General features: G+C 32.9%; 1 long non-coding RNA gene across 1 annotated transcript; it reads left to right on the top strand.

The window, feature by feature from the left end:
• Nucleotides 1-347: 347 nt before the first annotated feature.
• Nucleotides 348-1,104, top strand: LOC107937540 (uncharacterized). The gene is made up of 2 exons (XR_001694694.2): nucleotides 348-421; nucleotides 685-1,104. It is a non-coding gene; the product is annotated as an uncharacterized lncRNA (long non-coding RNA).
• The last annotated feature ends 16,867 nt before the right edge of the window (nucleotides 1,105-17,971 follow it).

Genomic DNA, 17,971 nt, shown 5'->3' on the forward strand with positions numbered 1-17,971 from the left:
ATTTTACTTCGCAATAGTCGAGTCTTATGTTGGATAACTCCAATACTGTCTCAATACAACAGACAAAATTGTAGTTGATTGTTTTAGACTTTTAGTCATTGTTTCCAGTCTCTGCACTATGCACAATGCACATCCACTTGTGATGGTTCCTGTATTTGCTGCTTTCTAATGTTATTTATATACTCACACTGATGGTTTTAGGGTGTCTGTTCGTACTGGTAATTTTTAGAAACTTTTCATTTTCTTGCCATTGAATATCTATTCTGATATGCCATAGTTTCGTATGTGAATGGTCATTTGCTGCTGCAGGCAGGTTGCTAACCTTAAATGCATTTTGGATTGACCTATTGCAGGTCACTGTAAATCATGCTTTTGATCAATTGAATGAGAACCAGTGTTTTGCGAAGCTGAATTATTTTTAGTAAGGAAATTGCTTGGATCTTTCTTTTAAACAAATAGGAATGCAGAAACATGTTAAAGATTGTTTTGAAGGGAAAAGCATAGTAAAAATGAATTTTAAGAGTTATGTCAAAGGAAAATGAGATCTTGAAGTGGCACTTATTGAGAGACTTGGTTTTTAACTTGTGGCAAATCATGGGATTTTGTTTTAGTTTGAAATGGTATCATTTGTATCTCAAATCTCCAAAGGATGAATTCTAAATGACTGCATATTTTATTATGCAGGGCTAGCCTTATCTTTGAGGTACAGTTACTGTCCTGCAAACCACAGAAGGTTCTGGTCTTTGTTAGGGTTGTACTTTAGCAGAGTCAAGATTGATTCAAAACTTGCTGCTTGGAGCTTAATTTGAGCTCTATCAATAACTATTTATCCATGCAGGGGTGAAGGTACATGCTACTAACACCCGGTTATTTGTGCTAGTCCTAAATTAGATGAACCTAAATTCTCATGGCAGAATTTTAGGACTGTTGTGGATTTATGCCTTGGCTCGTGACTAAGGCCTTCAATGAGATTATTTCTCCTTGGGAGAGGGCATGTCCCCATCTCTTACTCGATATGTTGGTCCAAGGGAAAGTTATCAACATTGTAACTTCCTTTACTCGATCCAATAACAAATCCGAATAAAATATTTCATATTTCGATTCCATTTATTATTATTATTATTTTAAATTTGAAATCGTTTAAGGCTTTTTTCTGTTAAACCTCAATTTAGCACTTTATACCCTTTTTCGTGCACTACAATAAAGCATTTACATTAAATCATCTTAGGAATTCTTCTGTACCTCTACTGGAATTTGTACAAAAAACCATCCTAGGATTGAATTCCTCAAAGATCACTTACTCGGATTGAAATTTTTAAATAATTTAATGTAGTTTTGATGAATTTTTAGATAATCTTCTTAGGAATTCATCAAAAGCACAAAGGGAATCTTAAAAAAATCACCTATAAAATTAACGAATAATTTCAACATATTTGAATTTTGAATTATGAAAAATAATTTTCACAATGACTAAATTTTAAATTTGCAAAGAGTACAAGGACTGATGATATATTTTAACCTTAAAATAAATATTAAACTAATTTTCTTACTGTCCTAGTCACAAATTAATTGTATGTATTAATAAAATATATTAAAATGTATTATAATTTTGTTAATAAAATGATAAATAAATTTAAACATAATATTTCAATAATAAATTTTTAAAATTTTGTTAAAAGTTGTTTTTAATAATTAAATGTTATGAATGGATTGATAGTTCAACATTTTTTAGTATTAGAATATAAAAATTAACTTCAAAATTCCCAATATCTCTTTATACAATAATTTCAAGTATTTTAATTTTAGAACATACTAATTTTTTTTATTGTAAAGAAGAGGGAAATATACGTCGTCAAAAAACAGCTGAACCACCCCTCGCGATAGCTGTCCCTGTTGCATCGTGTCCAATTTAGTGCCTAACACCCTCTATTGGTGTGTCAAAAAACTGAGTTTCCATGTGCTCTAGATTGCAGGATTTTGCTAAGCTGTTTGCTACAAAGTTTGCTTCAAGTAAAACACTCGCTACTCGGACCAGCCAATCTCGTCTGAAAAGCTCCCTAATGCGACGAACAACACCACCCAAACAAGCTCCATCATGCTCCCCTTTTGCTAAACAAACAGCCTGCACATTGCCACTCTCAAGTATCCCTTGCTCCAAGCTACTTCAACTCTAATGAGGATCGCCCATAGCTCTGCCGGAAGGATGTCCCCCATTCCAGTGGATCTTCCAAAATCCAGTAGGCACCGACCAGCTTCATCCCGAACCACCCCTCCAACTGATGTCCATCCCAACCCTACATGCAACGCCCCATCCACGTTAACTTTCGCCCAACCTGAATCAGGGGCATTCCAACTCACCACCGATTGGGCATGGGCATTGCTTAGCTTACGCCAAGGATTTAAATTACGGTTGCGGCCACGTTTTTTGTCGCGTTGCATTTATCGAGGTTGCGGACATAACGGATGTTATTGTGGTCACTGCAAGTATCGCGGTTGTGAGTTTTTTTAAAAATCGCACAACTTTTTGTAAAACATAATAATTATAATTATAATTATAAAAAGTCACTTTTAATGATTTTTAGAGTGTTTTTTGACACTTATGAACCTTTATTAATATGATATGAGAACACAACTTTTATAATCATTAATTATTCTTATATTTATTTACGAATTTTCTTAGAATGTTATATTAACTAATAGCAAAGTAAAAAAAAATAGGAAATATTAAACATTTATCATATTTAATAAGTTTGAAAGTTTTTATAGATAAAATAATTGAAAATTCATACCTGAGAGATGTTTTCAATATTTCTTGACAGTTTTGAAGATGGTGAAGATATAAACATTCTATGCTGCAAAAAGAAAAAAGGAATAGATAAATTTATAGATTCTTATTAATTATTCCTATTTCCTACCACTTATTCTCACTCTCATTCTACTTTCATAAATAGTTTAACATGCTTCGATTCTCAATTTTCATAAAATATACTCTATTCATTTATCTAAAGATATATTTAAATGTTTTAATATCATCAAAATTAAGAACATTAACAAAAGTTTTCTTTAAAAAAAACATACCTTACAAATAATGGTAGTGGTACGATTTAGTTTTTACCAATTAGTGGAATGACGAGGAGGATCAGATCTTTCACCTTCACTTTGAGAGCGTTTTTGACTTGATTATCTTGGCCTTTGTCCAAAAATATATCCAAAAAAAGTAACATTTTCACCTTGGTTTTCATAAAATTGATATGGAGGATATATTTGAGGAGAAGGATACATGAGAGGTGGAGGTGGGTGATACATTGGTGGTGGAGGATACATTTGAGGCTGTTATGGCACACCATAATTAGGAAATGGTGGATAATAACCATAGGGTTGTGGATAACCATGTGAATGTTGAACATATGAAGGTTGTTCTGGTGGATAAAAATCTTGGGTGCTAGTAGATGAATCACTATAACCAAGGTTACTAGAACTCGATCTCTTACTAGATGAAGAGCCTATAGAAGTATGCTTCTTGCCTTTTTCTTTTGATGGAGCTCTAGGTTCACTTCTATCTCTCTTAGGTTCAGGAAACATATTTCCATCAGACTCTGGTCTATCACGAAAATGTCCACTAGTGGTACCAACCCCATATTCTCCTCCATACCGACTAGAAGACCTAATTTCACCTATCACCACTATATCTATCATCCTCATCAATTGGACTTAAACCACTGCCATCAGGTCCATTGGCACCCTGACTTGGCGTTGAACTAGAACATGAATGAGACAAATTTTGTTATTGAGATTGATCAACATCCATTTCATCATCAGAGGTATCCACTGGCAACACATCGACATTTTCACCATCTAACAATGGATTCTCTTTCTCATGAAGACATTCTGATAGTGGATTAATATCTGCAAAGATATGATCAAGGCTGATAGGATTAAAACTAGCGTTTATATCATCAGTGCTCATTCTTTTTTGATGCCTTATCTGAAGCCTCATATTGGAATAGGTAAACACTAGTTTCTCAAGTTTTTTATACTTTAACCTATTTCTTGCCTTGGTGTGAATATAACTAAATGTGCTCTAATTTCGTTCACAATTTGATGCTGAAGTTGTTTGACTAAGCACTTTAATTGCCAATTTTTTTAATTTGGGAACACATGTGCCGTATGTTATCCACTACTCAGCTGCATGATATTATTTAAATTTCAAAATAACATCAAAATGTACAATATAATTAAATAATATAAATTAAGTTAAATAATTTAATTAACTATTTACCCGGATTCATTTGCTTGCAAGCTCTTTGTGCTTGTGGAGTACCAAATGTCTCATGTTTATCTCTAAATAGTAACAACTGCATAAATAAAAGATAGAGTAAAAATAAAAAAAATAATTCTATTTCAAATTATGTAACTAAGTTACAAATAATAGTACTTGAATCTAACTTGATTAACCATTCTGACTTGAGTATCAACAGAAGGTTCTAATCTTTCAATTACTGATCGTGTACCTTCTAATGTTTCTATTAGTACATTATCAGAATGCTCCACCCCAAATTGAAATTGATGATTGAGAAAATAACCTAAGTATAATTTATAAGAATATCATCAAATAATAATCTAAAGCTTAAAATAATAAAATATAAAATTAGTTTTTAATTATATGAAACATTTTATCTTACTAGCTGAATGCAAGTCGGAATGCATAAAATTCCATCTATTGTCAATAATCTTTTCGTACTCGGTGAAATATCGATAATCTTGTTGAATTTCTCGTTTAGCTCTATCAACAGCCTCATAAATAAAGCCCATTGTTGGTTTTTCATCGCTATCCACAAGTCTCAATACTTTTACTAGGGGCTCGTAAACTTTTATGAGGTCATTGGCTTTTTTTCCAAAAATCTTTTCCCAAAATAATTTTTTTGGCTTCATAAGCAGGCCCTGACTTTTGCTGCCCCCATTTTGATTCTTTAAATTCCTATATATTCATAAGAAAAATTTTAAAATAATATAATTTAAATTATTTTGAACTAATAAAATCATTAAAGGTTGCTATATTTAAGTAATTATATTAACTAATTATAAAATACTGACCTTTGAATTAAACATTTCTCTCAGACCTTGCTTTTGTCTTGTTATCTCTTCAAGTTGAATGAAATGAGTAGCAAATCGAGTAAGAGCAGGTTGAAGTATTTGCTTCTCTTGTGTATACTTCTTCATCAAATCAACGGGCCAAATGTGATTGTATATAAAGCAAGTCACTTTCTTTGCCTCATCTAACACTTTTGCTACACTAGACTTTTTCCCAATATCTTCAAGTCATAAATCTAAACAGTGAGCTGCACATGAGGTCCAATATAGATGTTTTCTTTTCAACATTAATTTTTTTCTACCAGCTTTCATTGCTGCCTCATTATCAGTCACTATTTGGACAATGTAATTTTCTCCAATTTCTTCTACAATTGAATCTAACAAACTGTAATAGAATTCAACATTTCTACTACGAACACTTGATACATCTACCGATTTCCAAAAAATGGTTCCTTTACTGCAATAAACAAAGAAATAAATGATGTGCATTTGATTCAAACTGTTAGTCCAACCATCACACATTAGAGTTGCACCCAATCCTTTCTAATGAGTCTTTAGTCCATTTACCCAATCACGAACTCGTTGATACTCTGACTCCAAATACACATTTAAAACCTCATAAGGTGTTGGGAGCTTTAAACCTTATCCCAACTTCTGTTGACACTTGAATTAAGTTATACAACCATGGAGAGCTTGCTAATTGAAAAGGAAGTCTTTCATATATTAAAAATTTAGATATCGTTTTACCTATCTTCCTTCGAAAAGTCTTTAAAAAAGAGTCATTGACGTTTGGTTGCTTTGAACTTTTGCTTCTAGCCAATTCAGGTATAGCTCCCTTTAAGGTAATCTTAGACTCACTTGGGATGGATTTACTTGTTCTTTCTCTATGATATTCTCTAGCTGATCCATGAGAAGATCGCCCTTATTCATAAATGTTATTCCAACCACTAGTACTTCGTCTGAATTCTTCCCTTCTATGCCGCTTGTATTGTGATTGGATACTTTCTCGAGCTGCTTGCCTTATAGTAGAAACATCATCAATGAATTCCTCATGTTCATCCTCCTCTTCTCTTAATTGAGATAAGAATTCATCTTTTCTCCTTTTTTTGTCTTTTTTTTGTGTTGCTTTCTTTCAGTATATTCATCATACTTTCTCTAATAACCAAATAAAAATAATTCACACTTTATATTATTATCAATTATATATAATCTTTATTGATAAATTTACAATAACTTTTAAAAATAATAAAGTATCACATACCGGTAACATTAGGGCATGGTGCAACATTGCCGGTTTTATGAGCAATGTGTTCTTTAAATCATGTTATTCCTCCTTTCACAACTTTACCACAAAGTTTACATACGACATTTTCTTTCGTATTTGGCACTGGAGTTCCAAAGTGCCAACCTATATCATTACTTGGTGCACCCTCCAATCCTTTAGTCAGGAACTCTTCACGTGGTAGCATGCTTTATTTTTATTTATATATAAGAAACACAAAATTATATTTAGAAATATAAGCAACTCATTACTTATATTATCAACAATATAATACAAAAAAGAAAAGTAAACATCTTTAACATGGAAAAATTAAATTTACTGCATAATCCATAATTTATTTATTTTTTTAAAAACAATAATACACCATAACCCATTATTACTTGGTTCCAAAGTTTTTTGTATAAATAGTTTGTTTTGTTCCATCTTAATAAAATTTAAATTCAAATTGGATCAAATTTAAAAATTCAAGTTTTTCATATTATGCAAACTAAAATCAATAGAGATTTATCTAATGTTAATTGAAGTCATCTATTGGATTTGATGAAGAAAAACACGATGAATTAATTTTTCTTGATTTTTTACCTTTTATAATACAAGGCATAAGTGATGGAGGCTATAATTTTTTCATTAATTTTGTGTGTAACCTTAAGCAAACCCCAAGGAACAGAGGTTATAATTTTTCATTAATTTTGTGTGTAACCCTAAACAAACCGTAAGTAATGAAAGTTATGAAATTTTAAAATAACAATAACAAATAATAAATAATTGTCATTATAAATTATAATTACAATAATAATTAAAAAATAACATATAAATTATAAAGTAAAATTATAAATCTGATAAGATTGAAGCTTTCATATTAAAAAATATAATAATATGATTGTCGTCAAAGTAATTTTCATTTTCAGTAAGTTCTCTCCAAACAATTCTAACTTGTTAATCTCCAATTTTTTAGTGATTGTTTTAGATGCTACTTGATTTCACCATAAACATTATAATTTTAAAAACTTCAATTTCATTTTATTTGATTTTCATATAAAATTTTAATAAATATATATTTTTATATAAATCTTATTCGTGTGTCATAACTACATTTTGATTGTTTTATAATTTAATATGAAGAAAAATAATTCATTTGGTTGACATGTTGTCTCTATCAATTTCATAATCAATTATTTTATTTTATTTCCAATTAACTTAAATTGGTAATGTAACACCCCTTACCCGTGTCTGACGCCGGGACAGGATACGAGGCATTATCAGATTTAAACATACACATACATGTAAATCCGGGCCATAAAAATTCAACCAATTCAAAAACATTCAAACACTTGCATGTCGTCCCTTATACGGGCCCAAAACATACATCGAGGTTGGTTCGGGACTAAAACGTGAACTTTCGAAAAAATTTGGGCAACTTAACAATTTTTCTTATTTTGGAGAGTCACACGCCTGTGGGGGTAGGCCGTGTGGTCAAACAAGTCCATGTGGCATGGGACACACCCGTGTCCTCAACCCGTGTAACTCTCTGACTATGACGTCATAATCAAAATAAGGTTACACGGCCATATCACACGCCCATGTGTCCAGACTGTGTTTTACATTAAAAATAAATGAATTTTTTCATAAAACAGTGCAGACTTCACACGGCCAGAGCACACGCCCGTATGGGCAGGCCGCGCCTCTCAAACGACCAAGACACACACCCGTGTCTTAGCCCGTGTGTTTATTACTAGGCATACTGACTTGTAAAACTAGGGTATAGGGCACAGCTATACAACATGCTCGTGGGGTAGACCGTGTGTCACACATGGCCTAAAATGTAACACCCCTAACCCACATCCATCAACGAAACAGGGTTATAAGATGTTACCAAAGTTTACGGAACAATTATACAAAAATTTCATTATTTACCTATATTCACATCAAAGTTGTCCACTCGAGTCATAGTTACTAAATTATTTATATCTGAAGCTACGAAACTCCAAATTAAGATCTACTAGTTTTCCATGAAACTAGGCTCATGTATCTTTCTAACATAAAATTTTAAGAATTTTTGTTTTAGCCAATAAGTACAGTTTATTCTTTAAGGTCTCCCCTGTTTCACTACTAGATAGTTCTGACCACTCTTCACTAAAATTTAATTATCTCTCTGTACAGAATTCGAATAATGTTATCGGTTATTTCTCCTAAAAATAGACTCATTAAGGAATCTAACCATATAAATTATGTCCTATAATTATTTTTGTAAAAATTTTAATGATTTTTACAAGTCAGAAAAGGGGAGCTCAAAATCACTCTGACCTTATCTCACAAAAATACAAATATCTTCTGATATGAAAGTCTTTTGCTTACACCGTTTCTTCTATGTGAAACTAGATTCAATAGGCTTTAATTTAATATCTTATTCAACCTCTAATTAGATTTCATAATTTATGGTGAATTTTCAAATTAAAACTACTGTTACTAACCAAAAACTATTTTAGTACAAAATATTGTTAACTAATTTATAACATCTTTACTTCAATTCATTTAAACTCTATACATGCCATATAAATCTTTAAACATAAAACAAAAGCTATCAGAATTAATCTGGATAGTGTGCCTTGTTGTGTTGATCCGATCTACCAACTTCACTTCAATTCAATCTACATAAAAATATCAAACACACACAAGTAAGCTTATTGAAGCTTAGTAAGTTCATAGGTTTAAAAGTAATGCTTACCAAACATAATATTTCCAAACAATACCAAAACATTTAGTAAAGTTTCTTACCATTCACAACCACTGTTATAATACTTCACATAGTTGAGCTCAACATTAACAATTACTCTATCTATTTCATTTGGTTCACTTCTCTTGTATTACTTATTATCAAATTAGGAAACGGCTTACGAAATTGAGTACGTTGTTGGTCAATGCCATGATTCACAACTCAATGATACGAGTAACTCAGCCCAATTCAAAGGCCATAATAGAGATGAGTTTAGTTTTCCTCAAGGCCCAATTACGAGATCCAAATCCAAACAGATAAATTCAAAACTCAACTTAGTGGTTTAAGACTTTATCACGAAAAAAATTCGAGAAGAAGAGTTGAAGTTTCAAGACAATAAATTCTGGAGTAATGATGAACTAGAAGAGACTAATTATGTTCGTGGGCCTCGACTATCAATCTATGACGACAAGCCCATGTGGAAAATGCTAACAAGCTTAAGTATTTCACTTCAAGAACCCCAATTGATCTTACAAACTTAGACGTTTCATATTGGGTTTAAGTTTTAGGCTTAATTTTTATTATATATGAGCACAATATTTTATTTATTAGCTCTTATTATTTTATTATTATTTTATTCCGAATTTTTGATAATTATTAAGTATTTTAAGTTATTTAGGAATTTTATGTTAACAAGAAAGTTTAGTTTAAAACTACTTCTTGTTTAGATTAAATTAGAGTTCTAGTATACTTAGGAGTTTTATTTAGATTTATTTATCTAGCCTATATATAAGCCTTTGCATTGTACACAAGGCAGACAATTTCATTATTATTCTATTCCTCTTTTGAGTTAATAAATTCTCTCTGAGTTTTTCTTTTCAAGAATTTCTCTTAAGTTTCTTTTAGAAGAGTTTTAACAATCTTTTTAGATTGTGGGGATCATCTTCAAACTTTTTCTTGCCAAGGTTTTTATCTTGGAGGGGAAATTAGAGCCGCTTGAAGGGGGTTGTGGATTCTTCGTGTTTCGAAGGCTTCTTAGGACTTCTACATGCCACGTTCTATCTTTCCATTTATCTTCTTTATTCATTTCCTGAATCTTTGATTTATTATTTGTTTTAATTATTTTATCTAACTTGGATTTAATTTCGTTTCAGGTTGTGTAAAAAAATCCAAGTTTCTTTCCGAACATCTAGAGCCCTAAGTCAAATCCGCGACTTTGACAAACTTTACGATACACTTTCGCGTTCATCCTTCTCACCCTTTATCATTTGGTATCAGATTTGGGCGTTTTAAGTGTTCTTTTTTAAACTGGTTTCTAGAAAACAACCTCAAAACAAATTTTACCCCTACAATTTTTAGAAAAAAAATATTTTTCAGCGGGTAAACGATTTTCAAATGATCTGAAATTTTGCATACTATTTCGTGGAACTATTTTAAAGTATAAAAAAATATTTCCCACAAAAAAAGTGATAAAAAAGTACAAAAAATAAAATACAAAAAAAAAAATAAAAAATAAAAAAAATTCTGTGGGTTGAATTTTGTGCCGAAACTTTCCAGATCAAATCTACATTATTTGAGGAGGTTGCAGTTTAAATTTTGTGATTTTTGGAAATCGGGAACACTTTGAACGAAGTTTGTCAAGTTGCTTCACAGTTTTTTGGGTTTTTGGGTTTCGCCAATTTTCATTGACTCTTAGCTTTAAGTTTTCATTTGTTTTCCTTTTTATGTGTTCCTTACGCATTCTAGCACTTTCTTGTTTCTTGTGTTAGTAGGTTAAAGCACGTTGCATATTCCTTCCTCCGTGCAACAAAATTCTTTGATGTCTAAGTCAATTTTGGACTCATAGTGCTATTAGGTTTGCTTTGATAGTTTGATTCTAAAACATCTTGATTGATTGATATAGACACTTTTAAAAGACTCACAAGATTAATTCTTACCTCATTGAGAATTTTTTTTTGAGTGCATATAGGTGAGGTTTGCTTAATTTTTTCTTTTGAAGTGTTATGCTTTTCCAGGCTTTCACTATGACTCGTGACACTCGTGCCCGTAAAAACCATGATGAGATACCATATGATGAAAAAGAACAAGATGTTACATTGGAGAATATTGTGGGGATGGTAAAATTGCAACATCAACAATTGAACGAGGTACGTGATACATTTGAGGCCAATTTGACTACGTGTCGAACGGAACTACAAGAGAACATTAATTAGCTTTCCAATCATATTCAACTACTCACTCAAGCTATTGCTCGTTTGGAGAATTCTTCAAATCAACGATCTTGTGCTCGTGATAGTGATCATGATAGGTATAATGAACAACTTCGTATTCGTTCTAATCCTGGTAGACACGAATATCGTCACATTGATGAAACTTTGGGTATTTCTAATCAAGGCCATCTTTTTGTCGCTAAACCAAATTTCAACGTTCCACCATTCCAAGGAAAGTATGATACAGATGCATATTGTGATTGGGAGGATAAAATGGAGATCATGTTCTGTTGTTATAAGTGTCCGGAGGAGGAGAAAGTTCCATTAGCTATATTGGCATTTTCTGATTATGCATTGAGTTGGTGGACTCAACTTGTGCTGAACCGCCAAAGGAATCGTGAACGAGATGTTGATTCATGGGAACAATTGATACAAATCATGCGAAAACATTTTATCCCACCTCATTATTATAGGGTTATTAAACGAAGACTTCAACGCCTTGTTCAAGGTAATCAATCTGTTGATGAGTACTTTAAGGAGATGGAGATGCTTATGCATAGAGAAAATGTCCAAGAAGATGAGGAGACTACCACGGTGCGGTTTGTAGATGGTTTGAACGTTTCGATAGCCAATGTTCTTGATCTTCAAACCTACATTGATCTTGAAGATACGGTACGCAAGGCAATTGAGATTGAGCGACAGTTTCAACAACGTCAATCTCGTCCATTTAGTACTTCACAATATAATAGAGGTACAAGTTCTAATTCTACTTTCAAGAATTCAAAATTTCCTTTTGCTACAAATAAGTTGCTGCCAAAACATGATGAGACTAAATCTTTTGAGGGGAAAAGTGGGGCTCCTACAAAATCTTCTTCTTCATCTTCTAAGCAGCTCACTTCTACTACTTCACCAAAACAACAACGAGCTCGTGAAATTGAATGTTTTAAGTGCAAAGGGCGTGGGCACTATAGCCGTGATTGTGCCAACATAAGACTTTTGTTGATCAAAGAAGATGGTGATTATACTTTTGATTCCGATAAAACAGACCCAGATATGCCTGAATTAATTGATGATGTCAACAATTGCGGTAAATTTTATGGTGAAGAAGAGTAGGTGGAACCACTAACTCATCCCCGTTGTTTAGTTGTGAGGCGCACACTCAACATCCAATTGAAGGATGATCATGATCTTCAACGGAGTAATATATTCCATTCGAGGTGTTTGATTAAAGGTACACTTTTCTCATTTATCATTGATAGTGGAAGTTGTGCTAACGTTGTGAGCAACTACCTTGTGGATTCTCTTGCTTTGCCATGTAGCAAACACCCTACACCATACCATCTTCAATGGCTTAACGAAGGTTCGGAGGTCCGTGTGGTAAAACAGTGCTTGATCATTTTTAAACTTGGGACTTACATTGATGATGTTTGGTGTGATGTCGTTCCTATGCATGTCGCCCACTTGTTACTTCGTAGACCATGGCAGTACGATCGTGATGTTATTCATCATGGTAAATTAAATCGATATTCTTTTATTTTTCGTGGGAAGAAGTACACTTTCACCCCTTTGAATCTGAAAAATATTCACAATGATCAAATCGACATGATGAAGTTTTGTAAGGAGGTTATGGGAAGTAAGACACAAAATTCAAAAAAGACAGAGAGAAAAGAGGTCTCTAGTGAAAAAATCCAAATTAATGATGACCCAATGGTGAGTGCATCCTCTTGTGAGAAAGAAAGAGTGGTTCATAATTTTTATGCGAGTGGAAAAGATGTGCGACGAGCCTTACTCACTAAACAACCTTGCATCATTATCCGATTTAGGCAAAATTGTTTATCTTTGACTAACCTTCATAACTCTTTACCTAGTGTTTTTTTGTCTCTTTTATAGGAATATGAAGATATTTTTGAAGAAGCACCTAAAGGATTGCCACCTTTAAGGGGTATTGAGCATCAAATTGACTTAATACCTGGGTCAACAATTCCAAATCGACCAGCTTATAGAAGCAATCCCGAGGAGACGAAGGAGTTACAAAAGCAAGTAGATGAACTTTTGGCGAAGGGTCACATTTGTGAAAGTTTAAGTCTTTGTGCAGTGCTCGTAAATCTGGTGCCAAAGAAAGATGGTACGTATAGAATGTGCGTCGATTGTCGACCAATTAACCAAATTACTATTAAGTATAGACATCCTATTCCAAAGCTTGATGATATGTTTGATGAACTTTATGGTGCTTCTATCTTTACAAAAATTGATTTAAAAAGTGGCTACCATCAAATTCGAATGAAAGAGGGGGATGAATGGAAAACAACATTTAAAACTAATTTTGGTTTATATGAATGGTTAGTCATGCCTTTCGGTTTGACTAATGCACCTAGTACTTTCATGCGCTTGATGAACCATGTTTTGAGACCTTATTTGGGTAAATTTGTGGTATTATACTTTGATGATATTCTGATTTACTCAACTTCTTTAGATGACCATGTTTTTCATGTTAAATTAGTTTTGGATATTCTGCGAACTGAAAAATTATTTGCCAACCTTGATAAATACACTTTTTGTTGTGATAAACTAATTTTTTTAGGTTTTATAGTAAGTGCTTAAGGTATTCATGTCGATGGGGACAAAGTAAAGGCAATTAGAGAATGGCCCACTCCTAAATCAATTACCGAGGTGAGATCTTTCCATGGTTTAGCATGTTTTTATAGACGTTTTGTGAAGGATTTCTCCACTATTGCTGCTCCATTAACTGAGATTATTAAAAAATCTGTGGGTTTTAAATGGGGAGAAGTTCAGGAAAAGGCTTTTTAAACTTTAAAGGATAAGTTATGTTCTGCTCCGGTTCTTAAATTACCTGATTTTTCTAATACTTTCGAACTTGAATGTGATGCTTCAGGCATTGGAATTGGTGCCGTGTTGATGCAAGGAAAAAGGCCAATCGCATATTTTAGTGAAAAACTGACAAGGGCGCAATTAAACTACTCAACTTATGATAAGGAGTTGTTGGCATTAGTTTGAGCTCTACAAGTTTGGCAACATTACTTGCTGCCAAATGAGTTCGTTATCCATACAGATCATGAATCCCTAAAATGGTTAAAGGGACAAGGTAAGTTAAGCAAGAGACAAGCTCGATGGGTGGAATTCATAGAGACATTTCCATATACAATTAAGTATAAAACAGGTAGAGAAAATGTAGTTGCTGATGCCTTATCTAGTAGATATTCTTTGATAAATACATTAAATGCTAAAGTCTTAGGGTTTGAACATATAAAAGATTTATACTTAAATGATATTGATTTTGCAAATGTTTTTTTTCTAATTGTGGGAATGGTGCCTTTAACAAGTTTTATCTTGTAGATGGGTTTCTTTTTTGCCTAAACAGGTTATGTGTTCCACAATGTTCTATGAGAGAGTTATTAATTCGTGAAGCACATAGTGGAGGCTTAATGGGACACTTCGGTGTCGCCAGAACACTAGATATTCTACATGAACATTTTTATTGGACGCACATGAAAAAGGACGTTAAAAAGGTCTGTTCTAATTGTATTACTTGTAAACAAGCAAAATCTAAGGTAATGATGCTTCATGGACTTTATACTCCTTTACCAATCCCTTCTTCGCCATGGGTAGACTTATCCATGGATTTCATTCTTGGTTTACCACGAACAAAATAGGGTCAAGATAGTATCTTTGTTGTTGTTGATAGGTTTTCAAAGATGGCTCACTTCATTCCTTGTCACAAAATAGACGACGCTACACATGTGGTTGACTTGTTCTTTCGAGAGGTGGTGCGCCTACATGGGATACCTCGCACCATTGTATCAGACAGAGATGTAAAGTTCCTAAGCCACTTTTGGAAAGTATTATGGGGGTAAGCTTGGTACTAAATTATTATATTCTACTACATGTCACCCCCAAACAAATGGACAAACTGAGGTAGTCAATCGAGTCTTAGGTGCTTTACTACGAGCTGTTGTGGGTAAGAACCTTAAAAGTTGGGAAGAATGTTTGCCATTTGTTGAGTTTGCATATAACCGATCTATTCACTCTACAACTGCATATTCCCCATTTGAACTTATTTATGGTTTTAATCCACTAACTGTACTTGATCTTGCACCATTGCCTATAGAAAACATTTCTAGTTTAGATGGTGAGAAGAAAGCTGAATTGGTGAAATCCATGCATGCGAAAGCAAGACAATGAATCGCCAAAACAAATGAAACAACTGCCAACAAAGCTAACAAGAGGCGCAAGCAAATTATCTTTGAGCCCGGTGACTGGGTTTGGGTCCACATGAGAAAAGAGCGATTTCCAACTAAACGCAAAACAAAATTGGACTCACATGGTGATGGACCTTTTCAAGTACTCGAGCGCATTAATGACAATGTATATCAAATCGACCTTCTCGGTAGTATAATGTTAGTGCCACTTTTAATGTCGCTGACCTTTCTCCTTTTGATATTGCAGATTCGAGGACGAATCCTTTTGTGGAAGGGGCGAATGATACGAGTAACTCAGCCCAATTCAAAGGCCATAATAGAGATGAGTTTAGTTTTCCTCAAGGCCCAATTATGAGATCCAAATCCAAACAAATAAAGTTAAAACTCAACTTAGTGGTTCAAGACTTTATCACGAAAAAAATTCGAGAATAAGAGTTGAAGTTTCAAGACAATAAATTCTGGAGTAATGATGAATTAGAAGAGACTAATTATGTTCGTGAGCCTAAACTCTCAATCTATGACGGCAAGCCCATGTGGAAAATGCTAACAAGCTTAAGCATTTCACTTCAAGAACCCCAATTGATCTTACAAGCTTAGACGTTTCATATTGGGTTTAAGTTTTAGGCTTAATTTTTATTATATATGAGCACAATATTTTATTTATTAGCTCTTATTATTTTATTATTATTTTATTCCGAATTTTTGATAATTATTAAGTATTTTAAGTTATTTAGGAATTTTATGTTAACAAGAAAATTTAGTTTAAAACTACTTCTTGTTTAGATTAAATTAGAGTTCTAGTATACTTAGGAGTTTTATTTAGATTTATTTATCTAGCCTATATATAGGCCTTTGCATTGTACACAAGGCAGACAATTTCATTATTATTCTATTCCTCTTTTGAGTTAATAAATTCTCTCTGAGTTTTTCTTTTCAAGAATTTCTCTTAAGTTTCTTTTAGAAGAGTTTTAACAATCTTTTTAGATTGTGGGGATCATCTTCAAACTTTTTCTTGCCAAGGTTTTTATCTTGGAGGGGAAATTAGAGCCGCTTGAAGGGGGTTGTGGATTCTTTCTGTTTCCAAGGCTTCTTAGGACTTCTACACACCACGTTCTATCTTTCCATTATATTTCCATTTATCTTCTTTATTCACTTCCTAAATCTTTGATTTATTATTTGTTTTAATTATTTTATCTAAATTGGATTTAATTTTGTTTCAGGTTGTGTCAAAAAAATCCAAGTTTCTTTCCGAACATCTAGAGCCCTAAGTCAAATCCGTGACTTTGACAAACTTTACGATCCGCTTTCACATTCATCCTTCTCACCCTTTATCATTCAGTATGGTTTCCTCATTGAAATGCCATACCTACATTTTAGAACTCGGTATGGGAAATGTTATACCTACGTTTCTTAACTCAGTATGGATAATACCATACCTACGTTTCACAACTTTGCCATTGATCAACCATGGTCTTATCCGTCAATTCATCACATGTCACGATACGAACGTACTCAATCCTGCGTTTTTCCTAATTTGCATTTCCACATTTATTCTTTCATTAACAAAATTTTCAAAATCCCACAACAAATTCATATATAATAAGACATTATATCATTCAATCATTCACAAATAAACATCTAAATTCAACCATATGAACTTACCCGGCTGATTTGTAGAAGATATTGAAATTTAGGGACTATTCTGCAGCTTTTTCTTTTCCTCGTTCTTCTTTGGATTCTTGATATGATGTAAAAATATGAAAAACCAGCTTTCTCCAGACCTTCTATGGCGTTTTGGCTGAGAAAATATGAAGAGATCTCTACATTTTTCAATTTTGTCCTTATTTTATATGTTAAAATTGTAAAATTTCCAATTTTGCCCTTATTTCCCTTATTTTTCGACTAATTTTCTTGCCCTTGCCGTCCAGCCTATTCACTTTTAGGCTTAATTGCCCTTTAAATCCTCTTTCTTTTAACACTTGAGCTATTTAATCCTTCTAGCAAATTTTATTTTTGGTACAATTTAGTCTTTTTTATTTAATTGACTACCCAAACGTTAAAATTTCTTGACACTCCATAAATATTTATTTTATAGCTCGGTTTTCAAATTCGAGGGCTTGATACATTGTTTTTGACCCGTTTGACCTAATAAATTCTTTTAATTCACCAAATTCACCAATTCACAAATTTTTCTAAATTCTTACTTGACTCATAAATATTAAATTACTATCTTGTTTAATCTTACTTGTCAGATTTAGTGATCTCAAATCACCATTTCCGACACCACTGAAAATTAGGTCGTTACAACTCTTCCCCCTTTAAAAATTTCATCCTCGAAATTTGTTACCTGAAAATAAATTTGGATACAGTGATCTCATTGACTCCTCTGTTTCCCAGGTTGCTTCCTCCATACCATGTCGATGCCATAATACTGTAACCAATGGTACTATTTTGTTCT

The sequence above is a fragment of the Gossypium hirsutum genome, chromosome A01 (genome assembly GCF_007990345.1).
Source record: "Gossypium hirsutum isolate 1008001.06 chromosome A01, Gossypium_hirsutum_v2.1, whole genome shotgun sequence".
NCBI classification, from domain to species: Eukaryota; Viridiplantae; Streptophyta; class Magnoliopsida; order Malvales; family Malvaceae; genus Gossypium; species Gossypium hirsutum.